The 25,268-nt window shown below is 40.6% G+C and overlaps 1 protein-coding gene across 1 annotated transcript in view; it reads right to left on the bottom strand.

The window, feature by feature from the left end:
- Window positions 1-24,784, bottom strand: part of FMRFaR (FMRFamide Receptor) — a 35,492-nt gene extending 10,708 nt beyond the window's left edge. The window contains exon 1 of the mRNA XM_065483068.1: window positions 24,565-24,784. The gene's annotated coding sequence lies outside the window, so the exon portion shown is untranslated. The remainder of the gene's footprint in view (window positions 1-24,564) is intronic.
- Window positions 24,785-25,268: the final 484 nt, after the last annotated feature.

Consider the following 25,268-nt stretch of genomic DNA (forward strand, 5'->3'; position numbering starts at 1 on the left):
TAAATCTACACAACATGAAGAATTTAATTCAACTGATAAATTACATACACACACTTAACTGTCCATATTATATCCTGATCAAAGAAACTCTTGGCGGAATAGAGCAATTTGTAATTTATTTCTTTTTGTGTTTAATTAAATTCACTAGCATTTCTATGTTTTTCATTTGAAGGGAAAATATTTCAAGGCACTACTGCCAAAATCCTCTTACGCTTCATTATGAGGCACGGAAATTTTCATTTTAGATTTTTCATGATAAAAGAAGCGGAATTTCACGCTTTGAAAAGGCTTGAAATAAAGGATGGAATTTTAGGCTTTTCAATTTTTAGAGGGAAGGTGTTTCTCAGAATTTAGTTGATGTATTGTTCTCAAATAATTTGAGGTCACCGCCAGCAATGAATGCAGATGACCATGCAATAGTTAGTTTGGATTTTATCTCCAATTTTTCACTCTTAAGTGCGCGTCCTGATCAAAGATACGCACAAAGTAAAGCCAATTTGCTATAGTAAATTAAACATCAATTCCAGTCATTTGATCACGTGCGCAGATCCTGAGCCTGCGCCGCTGTTTACAGACATTCAAGGTCGAACATCATTTAATTTTTGAGCATACAGGCGAAAGTTGCCGCACAGATTTCGTCCCCTTTTCATATGCTCTCATTAGTGGAGCTGCTTGTCTCGTCTCCAAATTAAATTGGGCTCGCGACGAGCGACGTTTTCACTCTTTAATTATCCTCTCTCATCATGCTTCGGATCACATTATTGCTGCTTTTCGCTGACGTGCGTTTGTATATGTATAATCATATAATCAAAGAACGTCTCTCTCTCTCTCTCTCTCTCTCTCTCTCTCTCTCTCTCTCTCTCTCTCTCTCTCTCTCTCTCTCTCTCTCTCTCTCTCTCTCTCTCTCTCTCTCTCTCTCTCTCTCTCTCTCTCGCCTCAACTTGAACATCATTCCTGTGGCGTACCTTTAATGAGCTCTTCCTTTGTCACATTTTTTCCTTTAGCGCCTGCGTTTCCTCTTTCCTCCCTCTGCCGCGTCGTTTCACCGATTGATCATTTTCTTATTTTGTTGACCGAAAAAGCTTTTCGTGAGATTTGTCCTTGTCTCGTTAGCGTGGTTTTGCATCAAACACACGGACCTGTCACTATTGCGAGACTTTCTCCTCTCAATATTTGGGCTCTTGTTTTCTTCCCTTTTCTCCGTCTCTTTTTGCGTTACGCTGCTTCCGTGGCAGCTTTTGATGATATTCGAGCCTGCGGCTGCAATTGTTATTTGTTATCTGGGCAGTGAGCGCGGGCGGAAGGGTGGCCGAGCAGCAAGCCGGCCCGTTTTACTGTCGCGCGTATATCACTTTATATGGTTACGATTCGACCCTTGTGCCGACTAAAAAAGAACAAACGATTATTTTGTCCGCTCCCAGCGGCGGAAGAGCGAAATAAGAGAGTCCTCCCTCAGGAGCCAGGGGTTGTTTCCACCCCTTTGCCACTTGCATCGCTCTCGCGCGCTGGCGTGTAATTAATGGAAAGGTCAAAAGCAGACGTGTTGCCAAACTCATTTTTAATTTTGGCTCTTTGATGGAGGCTGAAGTTTTACTATGTGCTTTACTTTCGCACAGCGCAGGAAATAATTTCCGAATTGGCCCAAACGTGCACCTTTGTAGCTGAGTTCTGCGGCGGCGAATAATTGAGTTGAATCTCATTTGCTAAACATAGACCTTGCGTCTGCTGACACAACCAAAATTAATTTAATTTGCGATGAAATTTGCTATTATGCGTTTAGAGCGACGACAACGACTCAACGTTAATTTAATACTTGTCGTCGTCACTCGAATGTGGCTTTGCTTTCGAATTCCCCACACGGCTTCCTGGGCAAAATTCCTGTTTTTGCGTCCTATCCCAATATTTGCCGCCAGATTATCTGCCCCGACGAGGCCAGGCTCCGCAAATATTCCCAAGCAACAACGTAATTGGATAAAACGAAAATGGCTTCCTGCAAATATTTGACGGCGATCGTGCCAATAAAATGATAATAAATTTCTGCCCGCGCGTCCGATCCCTTATGACCTCAAATATCATGGCTTTCGCACTAATTTGAATTAATAACACTCATCTCACTCGCCGACCAGAAAACTGGTTTGTAGTAGGCATCTGAAATTATAATTTTATCACTGTTATGATCAAACCTAGCCAGTGACAAAGTGGTACGCTGCTTGCTTTTTAACCTTGAGTTTTAGGTTTATTGACCTTTCAAAAAGTTGTCCTCTCTCGTTCCTATCAAACACAAGGATTTGGGAGATGCGTAAAAACTCAAACGCTAGAAGAGCACATATTTTTAAGGACTTGTGAATTTTGTCCAAGAAGTATATACAGTCTATGATATTTTCTACACAGATATTAATTTCTGCGTTCTTTCATTCTGTTTCCGTCACAGTGATTCTCCATCAAGCCAATGCAATTAATTGGATATTATGGTTTTGCTTTGAATCTAAAAAAGCAGAAGCAACAGGTTCCTGATGTTTGACGTCCCGGTGTGCGATTTTCCCGAAGGCCATTAGCTGTGAACGAATGTCGGGAAAATCACCTATATATAGGACATATTTTTACGCATTTGGCTGCGGGCAGTGCAATAATGCGTATGTTGGGCCTTTCATTTAATTGAATTGATTGAACCGTGGGAAATATATTGACCAAGGGAAACGTATGGAATGTGGTCAACGGAAAATTGATTTTGAGGTTGCGTCTAGCCAATTAATATAATTTTGCAGGTTGAATTATTGACAAAAATAAATTTGGAATAGAGGAACACATTACAGGAAAATACCAAATATTTTCGTGCAGTCTGCCAGAACCACGTCCAGTGAAAAAGAAAAAATACTGAACATTTATTCCAAGGACTTCCAAGGCCTCTATTTTTTATTCATGAAAGGCAGAGAATTGATTTATAGAGTAATTGCTAACGAGAGCAGTAAAAATTTATAATTAAATTTTTATATCCTCCTTGACAGAGAAAAATGGCATAATTCAACTTGTCTGCGTCAGGGATTGATTGTGAAACATTTGCTTGGGCGCGTGCTGGAGAGCGATACGCGGAGCTTTTTGCTCACTCACATAAAAGCGGGTTCGATTTTCAGCGACCCAGCTCGGAGCAGTCAAATCAGAAATGAATATATACCTCTCCCTGCATAAAGCAGCCACAAACAAAACAATTCGAGCGTAAAATGAGAACATGCCGGTAAAACTACGCAAAAATGAAAGGATTTTTAACGTTGTAGAAATGCGAGTGAAATGGTCTCCAGACTATTAAATTGGTAAAATGCTCATCCACCGTCGGCTAATTTTTGAATGTCAAAACTTTAATTGAAATAAATATTTACTTTCAACAGTGTGATGAAAATGGCGATGTTTTGCACTCTGCGAATTTCGCTCGTTGCCAAGTGAACTTTAAAGGCTTAAAACATTGCCAAAAACGTTGCGCGCAGAGTCAGCTCCCAGCAGGTCTCCAGGGTTTAACAATCGCGAAACGTAGCTCTCGAGCATTTCACTGCGGGTTGTGGTCTCCGCAATAAATCTCTGAACATTTATTCATATTTTCTGCATTCATTACAAGTTCATTGTGCAAGCTCAGCTGAAATCTTTTCCAAAAGGTTGCATCAGCCGCTGCAAAGCTGGGGATCAACGCTTGGTTTTTTTTTTATCATACTGCGAAATGAAGCTGCGGCTCACTCACATGCTCGTGTGCGCAGATTAGCTTTTCAGAGCCGCTTTCCCTGCTCCGTGATTCTTGCATGATATTTGCATTTTAATTCAATCAGCGTCCAATTGAGTGCCGGTCGCCAACAACTATGAGAGAGCGAAATTTCCTGATGACAGGCGTGTGCAAGCGGAAAACGATCATTTGTTACCGAAAATTAATGTTGAGTACCAAACGATCTGTCAAATGAAGACGATCGATTGCTTTTTCCACACTTCCAATTGTTACGGGACCATGCAACGAGCACAAATCGTTTTATTTTGGTCCCTTTGAACAAAACTTAATATCATCCAAGACCTTTTAAAACTACAGAGATCGTGATTTGTGATCAACCGATTTTTTGGGTTATATTGCTGAAATCTGGTCCCTTATGTTCAGGAGACTAGCATCCTAGTTGAGATTTTCTGATCCAAAAAACTGTTTTTGATATTTTTTGGCAAAAAAAAACTTGTTTTACATCAGCAATAATATTATTATTTTATTGGAACAATTTAGGAAAATCAATTCCATGTTATAATAGAGCAAGAAAATGTCATAAAATCGAGTTGTTTTTATTTATAAACTTCAGCTAATCTTTAAATTGTATTAATTTTTAATATATAAATTGTTGTGACACGGTTGGAAAATTAATTGAAATTTCACTGGTGAAAAAGAAGGATACGTTTATAATATTTTTGAGGAAATGTACTGCAGCTGTTACTGAAGCTCCCAACTGGAAATTGAAGCTGCTGCGCCTGAATACACTTTGGAGGTTTATCTATCTCGTTGTTTGAAGTGTACATTTTCTTTCGGTGGCGTACTTCGTTGTGACATATTTGGCATATATTTGTTGCGCTTTCCCAAAAACATTAAATTTTATGGTTCACTCTCTTCCTCCAGCTGCCATCCCGGACAAGCCCCCAATATCTGCTGGAATGACCCTGTCCCTTTTCCAGCAAGGGATCCAGCGAGCCATCCAGCAATACTTTTTTGAAACTGCTCACATCTGTTTAATTTTGCTAATAAATGCAGAGCATTTTTTTATTGATTTGTTTTCGTGTCGAAATGATCGATTGTATAGATGATTTAAGTTGTCTCAGAAATTTATAAAAAAATCCTTGTTCTAGATGATCGTAATATTCTTAAAATAAATAGCAATATATTGCATAAAATGACGAAAATTTTAGCTCTTCTACTCAAAAAATGAATAGTGCAACGTTTACTTACATGACCCTATATGCAAACATCTACCGAAACCTTTAGTTAAAAAATAAATAAACAAAATAATTTTCTGGCATTCATCTCCATATAACGATTTTATTGAGTCGGAATAAACAACTTAATATTTAACGCTATCGACTTGAATTGCCTCTCGAACAACAGCTCCAATTGTTAAAGTCGCATGTCGTTTTGTTGCGCTCTGGTGGCCAATTGCCGGGATGGGAAGAGAACAATGCGCTGCGGCAATCAAGGTCCATGCAACCCCCAGGCCAACCTTTCTTTTCTATTCCCGGCGCTAATTAGCTGCCGACGAGGGCACGTGTCCTCGTTCGTCTTTCCCTGTGAATTCGGCCCAGCTGCTAATTAGCATGCAAATGTGCGAAAATCGCAGCATTTCGTCGCTTTGAAGGCACGTGCTGGAAAAGGGAAAAATGGCAATTAATCCGTGCTGCTAGAGCTTTTCTGCACTTTGACCGAACTTTAATTGTGCCCAAGTTGAAAGACAAGACTCAATTATCTTGAGATTTAGATGCAGAAAGTGTAATTTTTAATTGTTGGAAATTTCGAGCATGCCACAGAGGAATTAATTCTTTTCCTTTCTTTTTTAATAAAGCGACCGAAAAGTCAAAGTGTGCATATCAGTGGTGCGTGCCCTGAAAGAATAATTAAACGACGGCGCCTTTTGTCGTTCTGAAGCACACGAGATCGAGTTCCGTTGGGGGATGACGAGGTCGTAAATCGCGGATTCATCCGTTGATTGCTTTCTGCCCGAGCATGGCTATTTTATTATCGCCGGGCTTTGTGAGCTCGCGAATGAATCGGCCTTGGCATCCCCATAAAATACATAGTATTATTTGCATACATTGTATTTTCCAGCGCGCATTCTTTTGCAACCTGCTGCATGCAAATGCGGACGCCTGGGAAATGTAGAATTCCCGCCTTTCGCTTGCACCCTCCTGACGCACTTCCGCCAATTTACGGCCGAAAAGGAAGTAGTGAGAGCGTAAAAGCCGCACTCAGCCATTCTCTTGCCTACCAAATAAAATTTCGCTCCATTCTTATCCCATTTGTTCGTCCGAATTCATCGCCGCATTTTCTATACGGAAGACTGTGGAATACACCACTAAACAATAAAAACGGCTCGATTCCGGAGCACCGCAGCTTGAGAGTTCCCAGTGTTTTACTAGATTGCTTGCAAATTGTATTTTCAGAGCAAAAAAGGCATTCCAAAGCAATTTTTGTGCAAAGAGCAAGTTCTGCGATCGATTTCCCCGAAAATTTTCGTGCATGTTCAATCGCAAATAAACACTAACTTAAAATAGCAGACTCGTTGCTTTTGATATTTATGTAATGTTTAGCCCTTGGGACGAAATATCTGAGCAGCGGAAAACAGCTTGGTGTGCGATAAATTATGCAATAGCATTACGCAAAAGCCCCACCTCAGCACTTTTGCTCTTTTGGCCTTTGACTCCAAAGCCCGCCGAGACACACACAAGCTCACGCTTGTTGCCGCCCACGCGCTTTGCATCCCCCGAGATTTAATTTGGACTTCCGAGAGGGGTGCGAATCGGCCTGCTGGTTGTAAATTAAGTGTGGTGCCCACCCCTGCAGCTTTTTAATTAAGCATCGACTTAACGCCGACCCAGAGACGACTTGGTGACGTCACAAGTTTCAAGACGTGTGTGTGTGGAGAGAGAGAGAGAGAGAGAGAGAGAGAGAGAGAGAGAGAGAGAGAGAGAGAGAGAATCGATGGGGTGGCGTGGGAGGAGAGAAGGGGTGGGTGCTGAACGCGTGAGAATTATTTTGATTCCGTGCGTTTCACAATCAAGTCGCTGGTTTAAGCGTAAAGTTCGAACTTGTCTCACTTAGTAACAGAGCGAGGGATTGATGATTTGTTGTTATTTCCTTTGCCGCGTAACACGTGTCGGTAAATACAAACTCAAAGGCTTTCCCACGTGACCACAAGTTTTGCTCTTTTTTCATAAATCAAGGCCAGAAAAACCACTAGCAAAAATTGAATAAAAACTTTCTATTTTTCTAGGAAATTTGCTTAGCATTTTTCACAAAAAATAAAGAGCCTTTACGAAAGTTTTCGGATAATAAAATCAATGATACGACTTTTCTGAGAAATTGGATATTTCCGTCGTGGGGTGATGTAGCTGTGGTACCGGTTAACAGTTTTCTTGAATTAACTAGAGCCACGCAGGGATCAATTAATCAAACCAAAACAAGCTAAAATTCCGAAAACTGTTAGTGCGACCAATAGAGATCAGTTCTACGAGTTTAACACATTTTACAACTCATTATAAAAATAGAGAGATACATTTTTCGTCTTTTCCAGGGTTAGCATTTTCCCAAAATGCTCAACTCGACGGAAAAGGAAACATTATTGTGACAATTTGAAAAGCAAGAAGTTTATTTTCCTTCTGAAGCTTACGTTCTGCTGCCGCGGATTTGTTAGAAGTGTCAACAACAAGGCTCACTCACTCACTGGGAGGGGAAACAAGTGTTTCCCTTTTCGATTTGCAGTCCGGGCTTTAGGCGGCCAATCGTGCCTTTGACGCAGCGGCTGCAGTCGCTAGCTTTATTGTCGCCTGATCTGGAGACGTGAGCCAAAAATATAGGCTGCTGGAATTGCGACAAAAACGGAACAGCCCCTAATGGACCGCCGACGTGGCTGAATTAATTTGACCACAGCGAAAAGAACAGAAAACGCTTTTCTGGACATTACAGAGAGAGAAGGAGGCTAAAATGTGGAGCAAAGACTGAGAGCTATTTTTAGAGTTTATAGAGTTAATAAACGTGCGCGCGACACTTGTGTTTGTCTAGGCGGAGGGCCAAAAGAGTTTACACACAAATGGACACGGCTTGCAAACATTGCAGTATTTTGAAAGCATTTTATCGAATGCAATACAAAATAAAAAAACACGTTCGTGACTATAAAGCTAATTTTAAAAAGATCTTTTGGTAGAATATAATATCTAGACGTGTTAAAATGAGATTTTTTTTGTAAATTTTAATTTGCTAACAGCACTCTTTTTTAAAAAGAAAAAATAAGCAAAAATTGCTCTCATTTGCACACGCAATCACATACAAATTATTTAAACTTTTGGGTTGCACTTGCACTATCTTGAATGCAATTCAAATAAGAACCTCGAATTTAGTAATTTTCAAGACATAATTTTTGCAAATAAAAAATGAGCTGTCTACGGGGAGAAATATTGGAATTTTGTTCCGAGATATTTTTTATCGTTTGGTGTGAATTTAATACAGAAATGAACGACATACGCCCGCTGAGCACACGCGCGCGATAATTCATCACTTCAGCGTGTTCCTTAATTTGAAATTGTGTGCGCGCGCTGCTGCTCGCAGGGCACGCAAAACTGCCAAGTCAAGACGTTTTTCAGAATAAGAAAAACGGCTCCGAGATGATTGGGCTCAAGAAGCAGTTCGTCTCGGTTGTGCTCTTCTCCCGGCGAAAATTGAATTATTCATGTTCATGTGATCGAATTAAAATTAAAATTAAAAAAAATCAGCCGCTCGGCTAAATTTCTCAAAATCTTAATTAAACGCACGCCATCAGCATCCCGACCGAGTCTGATTTTGCGTCGTTTCGTCTTTGTTGTCAGGAAACGAGCAAAGTTTGTGCTCGACGAAACAAAAGCGAGGCTAAAACGGCCCGAACAAAGCCCTTAATGAACACTTGACAGACACATACACTCAGGAAAATTAAAATTCAACACACCATTAAGAGCGCTGGTAATCCTTGAGCTAATTTTTCCTTCCTCCCCCAACCCCCAACCCTTCCTTTCTTCGCCGCGGGGCGCAAACGAGAAGAGTCGTTGAAGGAGCAAGGTCCGTTGAAATGCTATGCGACGACATTTAATAATCCGCGATCGAGAAAGACTCTCCAAATGATATCATCGTTGCTCCGCCAAGTGGAGATCCTTGAAGAGAGATGAAAATAAAGCGGCTGAGTAAAGTTTTCCTCTCGACGAGAGCACTTTTAATTCATAGATATGAATATAAAGTAAATCGCCTTTGACAGTCACAAAGATATCAATATTTGCATTCGCAGAGCGTCTTCGTTGGTATATTATTGCAAGCTGCTTTCGACAACAAAGGACGCAAATCGGATTACGAATGTATGGGTTGTTTACACATTCTATAACTCTCTGCAAAAAAAACTCTGGGATTTGTCAAAATGGTGGATAATATACAGTGTTTTTTCCAGAAAAAAATAACCATTTTTTGTATTGAAACCACACCATTCTGAAATTGAAAATACAAATAATTATTTGCCTCACAGCATTTGCAGAGCAACGTAGAGAAACCTGTGCAAACCCTGAATAAACTACTTGCTTTGAATAATGCTATTTAAAGAAGAAACTTTCCAGCGAACACACGCGCAATGCAAATCACCCTTAATTGCCGTTTTGTAAGCAGGAAGGTTGGCTAAAAATCGAGTTTGCAGCATAATTCGGCCGTTGCGAAGTTAACTTGCAGCCCTTGTCTTAGGGGTCTAATAAAGTTGAGTCTTCTTTTTCAGCACGCGTTGGTGTCTGTATTGTTATCTAGGACAAAGTTGCGCATCAGATGCGACGTTTTGCAGCCGGGGTTAATTAGATATTTGGCCAGAGGCGCGAGAACGCGGCGAGAGAGAGATACAATCCGTCCGTCGAGATGCTAGCTTTTGCCTTGGACGTACGCCAGCACGTTTCGGCCCCTTTTTATCCAGCGCGCATTTAACATTGCTGCGGTCTCTCAGAATGCGTGTCTAGCCACATAAGTTTATTCCCTTTACTCTCCACCCCTCATGAAGTGGCGCCAAATGTAGTTAATTAAAAAGATCCAGTGCGTTGTTGGAGATTCGGAGAGTGATTCATCATCGTTTCCAGCGGATTTTTGCATAAAGAGACGGATCGCTGGTTCGTGTTCTCTTGCGCGTGACGAAGACTTGTCAGCACCGATGCGAGGCGCAGGATTTGAAGAGAGCCAGATGGCGCAAAAACCATTCCGAAGGACTGTGTCAAATTGAGCTAATTTGTCGGAACAGAAAGTGACAATAAGCATCTTGAAACTGAAGTGTGCGCTGTTCAGAAATCCACTTTTTATGCTGAATTTGCAATTTAAAAGAGGAATTAACGATTCTCGAGAGGATGCTGCAAAAAGTTTGTTCCATACATAATGATGAACTAGAAGATCTGAAATTTGTTCTGCAACTTCAAGTTAGACCTTCCTAGAGATAACGATCTCGGCAATTTGTATGCTAATGGGAAGCAAAAGTGAGGATGATCGAATTGAAAATTCAGCCAACGCAGCATTAAAATGTATAATGCTCCCCACTTTCGTTCTCTATATTTCATCTCTTATCAGATCTGGTTCGATAATTCAATTAAAATTTCCCACAAAATCGGTTAATTCCAGTGTGTCCGCAGTTGCCACAAGCGCGTAGTGTTTTCGGCCAGCATACTTTTTCCTTTTAGAGTGGTACAGCCGCGGAACGATCTGCCACCAGAGCTCAAGGACTGCACCGTAGCTGAATTTCCCTCCCTCTACATAAAGCACCTGTGGCAAGTGAACAGTGACAGTGATCAGTGAGAGTATAATGTTATTTGCAGCTCAGTGCTGCATGATATTACTTTGTAATAGATCGTTTTAGCATTTTTTCGCCCTTTCTTGCTTTGATATTTTCATATATTTAATTTATTTTATTGTATTTGACCTTGGAAAGAAAAAACAAGAGTATTAAAGCGATAAAAGCCCGCATATGCATTACAAAACATTGCCTATTTGCGGGAGTTGTCTTCTTCCACTTTTATGGAAATATACAAGTATGGGGAATGGTCGAGATAAGTCAAACCCCACAAATTGTTGCAATGCCTTTATTGTATTTGCCGTAATTTAGTCTGAAATAATATAATAAATTCCATAAATGCATAGAAAAGAATGTTAAAACTAAACACATTAAAAAGGCAAAAGGCCATTGTCCATTATTAAAATATAATATATAAAAATGACAAGAATAAAATAATAACTCAATTAATATAGCACAACACAATATATAATAACATAAGCTTACCCCTAAAAGGGAGTTGTCAGAGATTGGCAATACACAAGCAAGGTAGTTCAATTATTCGTCAATTATAGGGTTCGTACTGTAATACATACACGTCATTATAACTAACTAAATTCACAAGCCACAAATAGTAATATTGTTCACAGAGATAATCACTTACAAAGGGAGCTATGTGCTCAAGGTTAACGAACTCCTAAAATGTGCGGCCGAGGGAGCAATATTTGCTGCTACCGCACACGTTGATCGTCGAGTTTAGAATAATTCCTTATCAGGTTAACACGGATATACTCAGGCAGCCAGGGTAGGAGAGAGCGCCACCTTTCGGCAGCCACCATACAAGCTATCTCTTTTGCCGGCAATACGAGTGCAAAAAACACCGGCTGTGAGCCTATTAAAGCAAATTGGTTGTTCGTATTGTTTTGTTCAAAGCCGACAATTTAGTAAGGACCACCACCACCGCAACAACAATGAAAATGATTGTTGGTTTTCCAAGGTGAAGCGCGAGATAATAAAGTCACGAGCGGCTGGCGAAATGCGCGCGTCGTGATTCATGCAAACGCGCCGACAGACTCTTCCTGTTTTGCCCGCAAATTTATCGGTCGACATTAAGTCCGGACGGTCACGAGAGGCGTCGGCCGCGCAGCCAGCTCTGCGTCTTCATTTGCATCTGCATGCTCCTTTTCCCACGCGCCAACGAAAATTTGATTCAAATTCCGATATCGAGGCAGCGGCATCCGTCTTTTCTCCGCATAAATTTGCCGCCTCTCATTTTTCTCCTTGTTCGCGGTATAATGACGGGCTTTTTTGTGTAATCCGGAGCAACTTTTAAATTGAGGAAACGCGTTTTTTACTCGTTTTGTCTGTCTAAGGATGCTCGCAATCGAATCAATTGTTAGAAAAAAATGTGGCCAACATTTCTAGTTGCAAGACAAATTCAGCATATGCATCGCTTGGATGTGTTCAGAGGAGCAGTGCTTTCCCAGCAAAAGTAAAACTTTTATACGGAGCAGGAGAAAGGTGGTAGGCGAATTTTTGTCAAAAGTTTGTCTTCTCAAGCGTACCTAATAAAAAGAAAGGACACAAAGGGGTTCTTTTCTTACTCTGCGGGCATGAACGAATCCGAAAGAGCAAAACAAGGTGAGACTCTATTAAAAATAGAGCTTTGATTACGGTGCCAACAACAATTAATCACGTCGGTGGCACATTTTAGAAATAACAACGGCAAGAGCCAACTAATAAACACAGCAACTGCTGTGGACACCAAAAGCAGCAAAGTTTTTCTGAGGACGAGTGTGTCGGAGGCATGCAAATGAGCCGAGACTGATTTGGTGATTACGCCGCACGATCAAATTCCGACGCGAGCGAGAGAATTTGAAATGCCATTAGCATCGTCCGCGGACAAAGTCAGTCGAGTGGAAATCGCGCAGCAGGCCGGAAAAGCTGCAAGCTCGCTGAAAATTTCAATTGGCGCTTCTCGCGTTTAGTTCAATTAAAGCAAACTCAACTTGCTGGAACGATACACGTTGATCCGTTTAGAAAATTGAGTTAATTTTCCAGCTTGGTGTTCATATATAATTTATTTCCAAAAATTCCACAGCATGATTTTAAATTGAAGGGATAGTTATTGGAAGAAAAGCAACCCTGCGCGGGACTGATTTAAAGATAGGCGGCTTTCAGTGAACTCTAAAGAGAAAAAATATTTCGCACGTCCTAGAGGACAACCCATTTTTCGGTCCCTTAGGCGTCATCAGCAGTATTTTATCTGCTAAAAGATCAACGTCACCGGGAATTTATAACCACCAGCCGATGAAAACTATTGACTAATCATTGCTGAGTAGAGTCATGTGTATAGTTTCCTTTCTCAAAATTGATTTTTGATTTTGTTGTCCAGAACAAATTTTTAATAACCAATCCCATCCCCTCTTTCAAAATTAAAACAGTGTGTTATATTATTTTCAAATTTTATTCGTAATAATGCAAAATCACAGCGTTATAAAAGTTGTAATAATTGCAATTTGTGGGTGGAGGGTAAGCAACCCCCTAAACCCTTTTGCGGGTTTGAGGAGGTCGGGATGAGTCTACCGCGGTATGCAATTTTAGCAATTTCGAGCTAAGGACCCAAGATTATTTGGAGTTTACGAAACATGCTTAACAAGAAAATTATCAAAAGTTCGTATTTGTTTTCAAATTTTAAAGTGGAATTTCTCGGAAAAAAATAGAGAACGCCAATCATTTTATAAGATGTTTCGCTTGACCTCATTCCAAATTTTTTTTCCAAACCGTGGCATTTCTTCATCATTAATAGGTCCTACATTTTTTGATTGTCTGGTTTAATTATTTTTAAATTTACTAATATCATAAAAAAATTGAAAGCAGTTTGACGGTAACTTAATAATACATTTCACGTCCTTTTTAGAAAAAGAAAATTTATCACTGGAAAATCTTTTTGATTGATGTAACGTGTCCCTATATAGCTACAGCTCTCTGGCAGATATTTTCCGAGGAGAGAACGTATAACGAAAATTGCAAACGACACCCTGTTTTGCCAGTCCATCATGAGTGCGATTATTGCGGCTCACTCATGGCTGCACTGTAAAATTAGAGCACGCTGCACGGACATTGTAGCCAGCAGTGCCATCACACAGGAGATTGTGCTTTTAATTGACGGTCGTCGAAAATTGCTTTAGGGGGGACGCATTGGACGTCGTTCGACCAGATGAGAGCAGGCGATTCAATTTTGACGAGGAATTGGCGCACACGCTAAATCGTTCCCGCCAGATACATATATCTCGTTTAGAAATGTACGTGCGTGTGAATTTAAGACAAATGCGGGTGTGTGTATATTTTGATATGGGAGAGCGACAAAACCGCGGAGATTTATTCATGCGTGCCTGTCGCACAGCTTTTTGCCATTCGCAGCGCAGTCGTGAGCACACATTTCACGCGCAATCGATGGCCGTGAATTTATGTTGCCGAGCCCGCGAACGCGTTATTATCAATTGGTCTATTTTTTCCCACCTCACCGGGGAATACAAACGGAAAAAGCACGTCTTTTTGTTTATTGTCCACCGCAGCTGCGAGTTGGCTCGAATAAATGACCGAAGCCGGGTCGTTTGTGTTGTTGGTGAGATCGTCATCTGGCTGCATTGATTTTCTTCCTCAACATAAGGAAGAACTCCGCATAGGTCGATTTATAATTATTACCGATCACCGAACACGCACACATCACGTTCAATCAAATTAACCACTCCGGTGTGCTCAGTCAGGTGTGCTGACACAAATAATCTCACTCGCAATATGGTGTTTTCAGCTAAAAATCGATCCAGACCTATAAAAACATGAAAGATACTCTTTTAATATCCAATCAACTCTGCCGGTGTAGACAAACCTGTTTTTAACGATTTGCAGAAAAATGTGTTCTTGGTGCTGCTTATGTTTGAAACGAACCACATTTTAAGAAATTAAGCAAATTATGGCACTTTGAAATTTGTTCTTTAACAAACAGGTGTGGATCTAACGAATCATAAATAACGGGAAATATATATGTATCGGACTGTGGCAAATTGTCAACTATTATCAAACAGTGTTTATAAAATGGTAGCAAAATATAATAACATAATTTTTGGATTAAATGGTGCGCGTTCCAGCTAGTCGGTCCTATTTTGATTATTTCATTTGTAGAGTCGGATTTTTTGCCAGATTTCTCAAACAATTGATAGAGTGTAATTAACGACTTGTTTAAACTAACCATTTGCATGGTTAAAGTCCATTTAGGAGAAACCTTGAATTCCCTTTATTGAAGTAGGGAATGTAACAATAGGATACCAAGGAAGTAGTTTTAGAAGCAAATTGTTGCTAAAAGCACATGTTCGCTCAAATTTGGTTTCGCTTGACGCCGTTTAGCCGAGAGGTTTCATTGAAGCCGAAAATACCAAATGGCAAAAGCTCAACCAGAAGCACCCCTCGTGTTTGTCGGGGCGCACGCCGGAAGGGAAGAAGTGAATAGGTGAGAAGCCGTTTTGAGCAAGCAGTTCTTTTCAACTCTGGCGGTGGAATAAAAATGAATGGGTGGATAAGCGGCAAACTTTGCCTTCGTAACGTCGCCGGGGAAGCAGTTTGGCTTAATTTTCGGAGAACTTGTTGGAATGCGTCTCAGACCCATTAAATTAACGTGCAGAACTTACGCCGAGGCTTTTTTATTTTTCGCCTCCGGCCCGAAACGCTCTTTGGCCGATGCCTGACGGCAGCGGTGACGGAGACGGCAGCAATATTGTGTGCACTATTCAAAGGGGTGGAAAAATTGGAAGGAAAAAAGAAAGTTGCGGCAAGGAATGTATTCGAGTGTGGCGCCGCGGGTATTGGCAAGCAGAGGGTGCGTGTATTGGCCAGATCAAAGGGGTGCGAGTACGGAAATCGGATCAGGGCGTGCGGAATCCAATCTCGGCCGCATTCTTCGGGTCGCCGGCGGGAAAGAAGGCAAAGTTTTGATTCGATTCGCTCTCATTACCGCGCGTGGCGGAAGAAGCGAGCCGACGCAGAACAAGAGAGCTGCCCTTGCCCGCGGAAGGGTCAAAGGCCATGCCAGTTCTGCTAATCTGTTTTCGGAAAGCCGACTCGGCACGCATCTCTCTTTGATCAAAAGTTAACTTTGTCTCCGCATCCCGGCTATTAAGTTATGTCTCGCGTTTCGCGTTCTGCGCGGAATCTCTGCTTTTGCTTAACACCGAGTTATGCATTGTGACGAAACGGATGAACGCATAGATAGGAATACACGGCGGCTTTAATTACAGCCCTCATTGTTACAAATGTGGCTTTCTCGTTTTTAACGCCATATATTATGCTGACGTAAAATGAAGGTGCTCTGTGCAATCTATTTATAGCTCTAAATGGTACTCTGAGGAAAATCGTTTTTGTGAAACACCTTTGAACGTCACATAATTAGCAAACGAGCAACGAGGCTTAATTTTTTGCTCTTATTTGAGAAATACCTTTTTGTTTGAAGAACAGTAATATTAAATTACCATTAGAGTTTTTTTATTGAACTAATTAATTACCAAAATATAGCATACGAAATGTACTATTTTGTAATTAATTATGTTCATTAAATTTTCCTGTGCTTTTATATTTATAACATTTAAAACAAAAAATAGTTTACATTTTCCACGAAAAGACACGATCCTCCGATTATAATCTTTTAGTCTCGAACGTCAGTCCACAAACACTATAAAGAGGAGCAAAAGGGGAGCACGTAATTATTCCGAAATGACTGAAATTAGTCCAAAAGGAATTAATCTTCATCAGAATTTGTCAATAAAATTGATTCAAAAATTTGGAGTATGCCTTGCAAAAAATATTTCTTCACCAAACCTGAAAGTTAACCCGTCAGCAGGCCGGTTACACATTGCTGCTCTTAAGATTACAAAAATTGAATCTGATTTTTTCCTCTGGATAAATCCTTTTTCCACAATTAAAACACAAGACAAATCGTTCTGGTTGTGTATTTTTCCTTCTGAGGAGTTTCAAGACAAATTCTTTTCGGATGAAGTATATCACTCCAGAAACTTCGTGATTTTTTGCGTGACAATCGAACCGCACCCGTAGCATCGAGACGACAAGAAGTCTCGCTTAAGTGACTGACTGGTGTACAAAGAAAGTTTCGACTCTAGCTTTCGGCTACGTCCCGGCAGCAGCGCAGGGAAGAAATGGAATAAAGTGAGTACGCGCGTCAGAAGCATTTATCGAAAAACGTGATTTCTGCGAAGCACGGAAGGCTGTCTATTTCGCCAAACTTCATGTGGCTGTCAAAATCGAAGCTTGTTTCCAATCCACAAGTCTTATCTCGGATCTTTAGTGCGCTCATTACAATAAATTTGAATATATAGCTGCTGGCTTCTCAGGCCTAGCGTGCAATTAGACGAGTTAATGGGCAAACGAGAGTTATTTTCGACGCGCCAATTAAGCCCCTCAAATCTTAACTACCGCTCGCCTAGACAACAATTTTGTTTCGCAGCTGCTGCCGATGAATAATTAATCCATTACCCGGCCGCTAAGCAGCTACTGGGAAATTCGAAGTAAATTAAATTTATATCGAGCATAAACATCGACATAAGAGGAGATTTATTCCGCGGAGTGCACACTGCAGTTCAAAGGGAAGAAAACGATGTTTGTACATAACAGACCCGATTCTCCCCTTGGAAATTCGTTCGCACGGTTAGAATTGTAGTTACAAACAGTGAAATCTTATTCTCGACAAATTAATTCTCCACTTGCGTTCAAGTCGATTTATGCAAAGTTTCTGCTGCTGCTGTCGCCACTCTCAGCCGATGTTTCGCATAATCTGCATACGAATTAATATACAACAAACGGGGAATGCCAGCGAAAATGTGCCCGAGGCGAATATACACAGAATCGCAATTTGCCCGTGAATGTTTCATTCATTTAGACGCCAGGCGCGTGCGGAGACCGATTTTCTTTCTTTCGACGCCTCAAACGGGCCGCTTTATGTGCAAATTGAGACGCAGAAAAAAGCCCTCGGCGCTCCGTCCAGCACTTGCCAAAATTCACTTTATTTCTGCGCCTGCCGGACGGCTCTTGTTTATTTTTAATATCTTAGCCAGGCGCAAACGACGACCGAGATGCCCACGGGCATAATAACGAAAGAACAGCACGCATATTATGTGTAAGAAAAATTCAATCTCTTCGCCTAATCTAAAATGAAATCTTTTTGTATTATTTCAAGGAATCCGGAATATATATTGAATAGTATAAAAAATCAATAGTGAGATGTGAAAATTACTGACAAGATATAGTAGAATAATTTTGTATCGTTTGTATTAGATTTTTTGACTTTTGATGAAATTTTCGCGTAAATTTTCAAAAGAGCAATTAAGTTTAAAGTGGATTGTACTGTACAATACAGATCAAAAATTGGAAACTTTAGTAATTGCTGGCTACAATCAGTAGCTGATCAAATTGTTGGTCTTATAACAATTTTTCTACGTTGTGCAATAATCAAAACAGGATCTTGCTATAATAAAAAATCAAATTTTATGTACCGATTTTCTCCAAAGCTTACAGCGTTTGAACATGATTTTTGGCAGATTTCGACTATGTACTCTCATCGCGATCTATCCAACTGTGTATGAATTTTTTGGGGGAACTCTTTGTTGTGAAATAAAAAATATAAGTAGTAGGGAGACAGTTCGCTGTGGCAGCGACCAATCCCAGTATCTTTTCGGATTGTAGCAAAATTTGCGTGTTGCAAAAATCGCTCAACGATGAACATATGCAAAAATAAAAAAAATCAACTCTTTTGTTTGGGATACTGGGAAAAGGCGCTGCCACAGCGAGTTGTCGCTATTTGAAAGTCGTGCTAACTCGCACCCAATATCTCAAAAACGTACCGTGCGGCCCAAGTCAATTTTTGCTTTAACTGAATTTTTAGGGATCAGTTTGTGTACTGGCAACAAGCCCTTTTTGGGGTTTTGCAGCATTAATTTAATTTTATTGTTTTAGATGGTTTTTAGAATGAACCACCAAAATCGTAATCTGAAAAGATTTATTACTCAAACAATTGGCAAACGAACAATGCCTATCACTTCATTGTGTGGCTTATCAGATTACAAATTACTAAGTAAATTTCTCTCCTGGTTAAAGAATTTTCTTGTCAGTTCATCAATAGCCAATAAATCCAATTCAACGTTAATTTTTTTTAATATTTAACCAAGTAGAATAAATAAAATTGTGATAGAAACTCAGTTCATCATTCGCCCGATGGAGGAGCGGATAATTAAGACGGTTCTTTTGTGTTTGTTGTGTATAGAGACATAGAGAGTCTCGTGGTAGACGAAGCGAACATTAGACCATTGATTGGGCCGAACGCAGCAGTCGAAAAGCGAACGCGAGGATAATCCCTGCCGGCCATTGCTCCCTCCCTTTCCTCTTTTGTTTACAAAAAGGCAATGAAACAACAAGGCTGCGTGCGGATTTTCAATTTCAGATAAGGCGATGTTTGGCTTTGCGCCATGAGCGGGGCAGCGAGAACCAAAAAATAATATTTTTAAAGGCGCGAGCACTTCGAAAAAAGTTTGTGTTCACAGCTACGATTTTAATAGAGTAATAAAATACCTCTCTCGATTGAGGAGATCAAGTTGCTATTTGGCTGTTAAAGACAGCAGGCTCGATTTTCGTGGTTTATTTAAAAGGTGCACCTGCGAAAGCCGCCGCCGTGTGTCGTTTGTTTTACAATTTGGCACGCACATGCTTTCACTCTTTACCCGCCGCGACTGCACCGTGTCGGACTTTGGTGCGCGCCTAAATGATTAAAACAGTACGCAGGGACAATTTGGGGATAATGAGACGGGGCGTTTTTCGAGCGCGCAGGGTTGACTTTGTTCTCCGGTCTGCGGCCCCACGCTCACAATTAAAGGGCGGAAGAACCGTCTCTTGTTTCGCTGCCGGATCACAATCATTATCTTCCGTCACTCGCACAACGAGATTATAAATCCAAAATCTCCGCAAATTAAAACCGATCCTTTTGTCGCTGTTAAGTGAGGAAAATGGAATTAATTAAAAAGCTGACAATGAGGAAGATAAAGCAACAAATTTTGCAGATGAGTCAACAAGAAAGCTTTGAAGTTACTAACTATGTTTGTACGATTTTCAAAGCAAGCTTTGTTTAACAACTCTAAAGAAAAGGAAATTCACTATAAGTGAAAGCCACTTAAGTGTTTGAAGGCAACAATAGACGACGTCATCGTATACTTACGATTTTAAGGCATTTTCGCTTATATTTTAGGCTAAATTCTGCCACTGTTCATTCTTCATATGGAATTAGTCTTTTGATTGCGCTGAAAACGAAAATCAGTCCAGCTAATCGCCAGTAGAAACGTCAGAAAATAGATTATAGATTATTTGGACAAATCGACCAATCGAAAATTTAGCACAGTGTGCCGAAAATCGGTGGAACGTAAAAACTGTTAGTTAAGCAGATTTTGGTCTGAACTCAGTAAAAAATGTTACTAATCATAGAGTTACTGTCACTGTGGCGCTAGTGTCTCGATCTTAGACTAGCTTTACATCCAATCAGATAGACGCTCACTTCTCTAATTTGTATGACGTTCTTGTGGCACTTTTTGCTAGTTTAGACCAAAACGCGAAAAATAAATTGTTTTTAACGTTTGTCTTTACGTTGTGTCGGGTTTCCAACCGAGTGGTTTTGCTGCCTAACCTAGTTCAACCTGCAGGAATCGATTGTCAATGTCAAAAATGAAATTCGAGTGCTGATTTAAAATCGTAAGTATACGGTGGCACCATCGGTTGGCCGCTCTGATCACTATGGGATTACGCGTACATAGAGAATCGATCACGATCATAATTAAAAAATAATAAGTAAAATTAAAAATAATAAGTAAATCCTACCTGCAAATCATAAAAGCGCTGGCTCCTGCTGATGTAAAACACAGACTAAAATCTTGTCTCCGTTCAACAAAAAGGAATAAAATAGTTTTTCCTAAACAGCACCGTTTATCAAAAAAGACTGGAATTTTTACGACTCTGATTTTCCCTTCCAGTGTCCTTGCAAGGAAACTTATCTATCTGCGCCCCAGTCGATAGCCTGCTCCCGTATATATACATGTGTGGAAAAGTTGTCAAAACATGCGACACGCAGACCCGCATTCACCGCAATGAAGTGCGTGTATACCAATCCGCATTTGCCCGATACGGCCGCGGTCTCGTTTTCTAAATTCACTTCCTCCGACCGGTGGCTTCTTTTCTGTTCAGTTCAGGTCGCAGTTGGAGTCGAAATTGGATACAAACGTCTTTCAAGTCTCTATCTTCTCCGCCTTTCAAAGTCTGCTGAAGCAGCGCAGCTGATGCTCCTCTCTCTAATTTATCTGATTGCTCGCGGGAGGGAAAAATTTTCGCTCGGCGGACGTGAAATGAAAACACGACGAGTCTGTGCTCGGAAATTAATCAACTCGAGAGAAAGACAGATCTGGATGAAGAGACAAAAATAAATGTCAAAGAGCGCATTATCAGGCCCAAGCGAAGTTTCGTAATTGAATTCGTGGAAAAATCCGATTTAAGTGCTTGGCAGGTAAAAATTGCGTTAGAAAATAGTGCGTGCAACAGTCGAGAACGTTTTGTTGTGCTTAAGAAAGCGGCTTGTCTGGCTTTTAATTAAAGCCGACTCGCTTTTCCAGGCCGCCGGCTCGGATTTCTTTCGCATCTCCGGACAAAGCGGATAAGAGGCCCGAAATTAGTTTGCGGTCTCAGAATGCGGCTGTGAGATGGCCACCAAAGAAACCGCGAAATGTCGCTCAATCGCAATCCTCCGAGACAATTTGCCACCTCTCGCCTCTGGCAGAAAATGCAAACTGCAGAATGAGGGTAAATCGATTTGACGCTGGGATGTGTGCGAGCGCAAAAAGCTGTTTTACATGACACTTGCTAACTTTATCCAACACCAAGCAATTTTTCCTAGAAACACAATTTTTAAATTATTTCCTCAAGTAAAAAAATGCCTTTGCTATCCACTTTGCGTGAAAGATTTTTGTGTTAAAATAGTTTCCCAAAAAAATCTCATCTCTGTTCAATTTATTCGAGTGTGGGGAGTGTCATAAAAAAGTCAAACGTTTTGAACCTGTGAACTCAATTGCCTTTTCTCTCTCCTTTCCGCAGCGAAAGATCAAAGCCACGCGGGATCCCAATTGGCGTGGCGGAATTAAAATATAGTATCGACGCTCCCACTCTCCCGCTCTCTGGGTGAGAAAATAAACAAAATCCTTGCGCAACCCGTGTGACGAGTCTGGCGAAAGGCAAATTCAGAGGGTTCTGTGCAGAAAAATTTAATTGCGAATTGGCCAATAATTGTTTGCAACGCGCGTATGAGTGTGTGTGGATGGAGAAAACGAGACGGAAGCAATTTTCCGACTCGTTCCTCGTCAAATAATGGCGCACATACATTTCTCTATGACGCAAAGCAACTGTTCACACAGACGCTTTTGCCCTCGAGATTAAAACCTCATTTAAAACACGTTTTGATATCGATTATTAAAGCTTTCTGACCTATATAAAAATATTTCTGTATGTGAAGAAATTTTGTTAAAAAATTCAGAACTCTCTTTGTAAACTTTAATTTTTTAAGCGGGGGGTTTTAAGGTGATAAACGCTCAACTCCAGCATAAAAATACATAAACTGCATATTTTTGTGGTATTATAGGGACCGAAAAGAATCCAAAATTGAAGTGTTGACTTTCCCAGTCCCCTTTAGTTACCTGATTAGGGACGAGGTTAAGAGGAAATCCGATCCTTGAAAGCAGAGATTTAGCTTTATGAACCCCGATAATCATTATTCTTTTGGTTTTAAATTAAAAAAGTTTTAAGAAAGTTTTAATTTAAAGAAATTAAAACACTACGTAGGGGTTTAACTTTCTAGCCTAATTTTTTGCGCTCTGCAAAATTGCATAATGACAAAAAACAAGATCTCAATTTAAACATAGTATTGAACAAAACCTTTAACACGAGTTCAGAGGTGTTTGCACTTTTTTATATATGGCCAACCTGAACAAAGATATGAAGTAGTGTTGAAATTTTGATTAATATCGTCGGATTCCTGCTGATTTAGGAGAATTTGGACCATATATATCCTAGAGATGTGTGCAGAAATAGAAATAGTTGGCCTTCCAAACCACTGCACTGTGGTTTTGGTGAAATTAAAAAAAAAATATGTAATATATATTTCGCCTGGTGCTCGGCGATGGATAGCAAATAAAAATGAATTTGAGCTTGGCTTGCATTTTGCTCAAGCTCGGCAGACTGGAAAAAATCAGCTGAACATATACAGAGAGTAAAAACTCGCAAGTTGAGCCGAAATTAAAGAATTCCTCCCCGTCCCATCGCGAGAGAGGAAGGAACGTCGGCGGGGCTGATTTATCCCGGGAAGAGCGGAGGAAAAAACACAATTTAGTAGGCGGAGAGCGGAAAATTTCCGGCAGCAATTTATTTTCGCAATCAGCTTGCCTCAATTTATTCACACTGGTTGCAACAATGAATTCTTGTTTCGCTGCGCACAATAAGCGATAATTTCAGCCTTGCGAATAATATTCCATATTGTTTGCCGGCCGCAAGGAAAATTGGCCTTCGGCAAACGTTTGCTGCTAATGAGCGATAATTAATTGAATCCGAAACGCCGCTGCAACGACATCAGTGCGTCTTGGCATCTATGGAGGCGGCAATTTGCATGTAAACTATCTAAACAAAGCTTTTCTTGCACTAATTTATGTTCGTTTAATGTCTCAAGAGCACGAGCAGAAATTATGGAGCACACTAAAAGAGAAAAAGATAATGGCTAGGAGGATTAAGTTAACGTTGTTAGACGTTCAAGGAGATTTTACTCGAAGGTAAAATTTTTTCAATGTTCTCCAGTAATGGCACAGACAAAATTAGTTCCGAAAATAGAGTAATGGCCATATGAGTTAATTCCCAGCCATAAACTTGATTTGCAGCAATAAAATATGATTTTACTAACTCTCAAGGCCAATTAGCGGAGCTACTTGGAAGCTCTTTAATCCTGGTGTCTAGCGTTGCAATTTTTTCGCCGAAACCACAATTATCCGCTCGAGCAACATCGACGCAGAGAAGAATTCAATATATGGAATATCATCGCGACGCAGCCAATAAATTTTTATTCTTCTGTGTTGGCTTGGTTCGCTCCGATTGCGATGCGGCTGCGACCCCAGCGAATTCCGCCAGGAAAGTTCAAGAACCGAAATTATTACTCTCATTGCGCTGGGTTGACCGAGTTTAACTTTCGGATACGAGCGTTCAATTACCTGCCGCCGCGATGGCCAGGGGAAACTGGTTTTGCGTTTTCACACATATAAATGTATTCACAAAAATTTCTTTCAAAAGGCCCGCGAGCGTACCGCAATAGCGAAACCTGGTAATGGGTGCGCGGGATACCAACTAATAGGCCGTCTGAAACAGGTCTAAAAATAATCTTCATGTTTTTTTTCTATTCATTTGGCAGCATTTCAAATAAAACAGATAATTAGCTGTTGTTCTCTCTGCTTGATTGACTATAAATTGTTATCGACACCATCTAATTTAGTTTTTAACAGCTATATACCAATGTTAAAAAATATTCTGAAAGCTCAAATCACGTCACCCGTGATAATTTAATTTACCAATTCGGTTTTTTGAACAAATTTATGCTAATTCCGCTGTTCCAGATATTTAATACTGTTATCGAAAACAAGCACGAAATTAAATCAGAATACTATGTGGAGCTATTTTCGGAGAATAACAAAAACACCAACTCGTGATATTTTCGCAGCGCCCTACTAAGCCTCGGGTGTGCGAAATTAATTAAAGCATTTTAATACACTTCCTCTCCATATGCGTATTTGAAACCAAATTTTTAGAAGAAAAAACATCAGCTTTAGTAACACGGTAGACATTTCATTTAATTTTAAACCTATGACTTTCAGGCAGAATATATATATAAAATAATAAGAATTTAGTAACTGACCTGTGGCTGCGTGCGAGCGTGTCATGCCGGTGCCGCGGTGTTTAAGGGTAGGAGCGTCAGCAAGGGGCGTCCGTGCACCCCGGTTCCTCTGGCTCGTTACTCTAGGGGGTTGTCGTCGGGGGTTGGCATATTCCAAGCAGCAGTAGCAGCAGCACTGGACCACGCGGCGGAGGCTGCTTGCTCGCGCCTCGGCACCTTCCGACGCACTGACTGACTTGGCACGGCTTCCGCTCGCTCCCGCCGGCCGCCGGACCGCTGCGGCGCCACCGCCGCGCCCACCCCGGCCTCCGAAGGGCAGCCCCCCGAAAACCAGATCTGAGCAAGACGATCTCTTTTCTTAAAAAGCACAAGGGGGATTCGGTTAAATACTTGGGTAATTATTTTTTCACCGAACTGCGCCAGCAACTCTCATAATTACGCCTCGACTGATGAGAATGATTATTCTGTAAAGTGTTTCATATTTTTCTACATTGTTTTTTAAATGTTAAAATTCAAGCGAAATCTGCTTTGCAGACATGCTTCAAATTTTAGGACCATCTCATTATTTTAATTGGATATGTTTGAATACCAAAACGTTGAAAGGGCAACGGTCATATTTCGCATTTATAGAGCTTCAAGCATTTTAACTTGTCCTATGGTGGGCGATTTTGCACAGTAGGCGAGCAAGGAATGCCAAGCGTTTGGACATTAGAATTCATATTAAA

Source organism: Cloeon dipterum, chromosome 1, assembly GCF_949628265.1.
Source record: "Cloeon dipterum chromosome 1, ieCloDipt1.1, whole genome shotgun sequence".
In the NCBI taxonomy this organism is placed as follows: domain Eukaryota; kingdom Metazoa; phylum Arthropoda; class Insecta; order Ephemeroptera; family Baetidae; genus Cloeon; species Cloeon dipterum.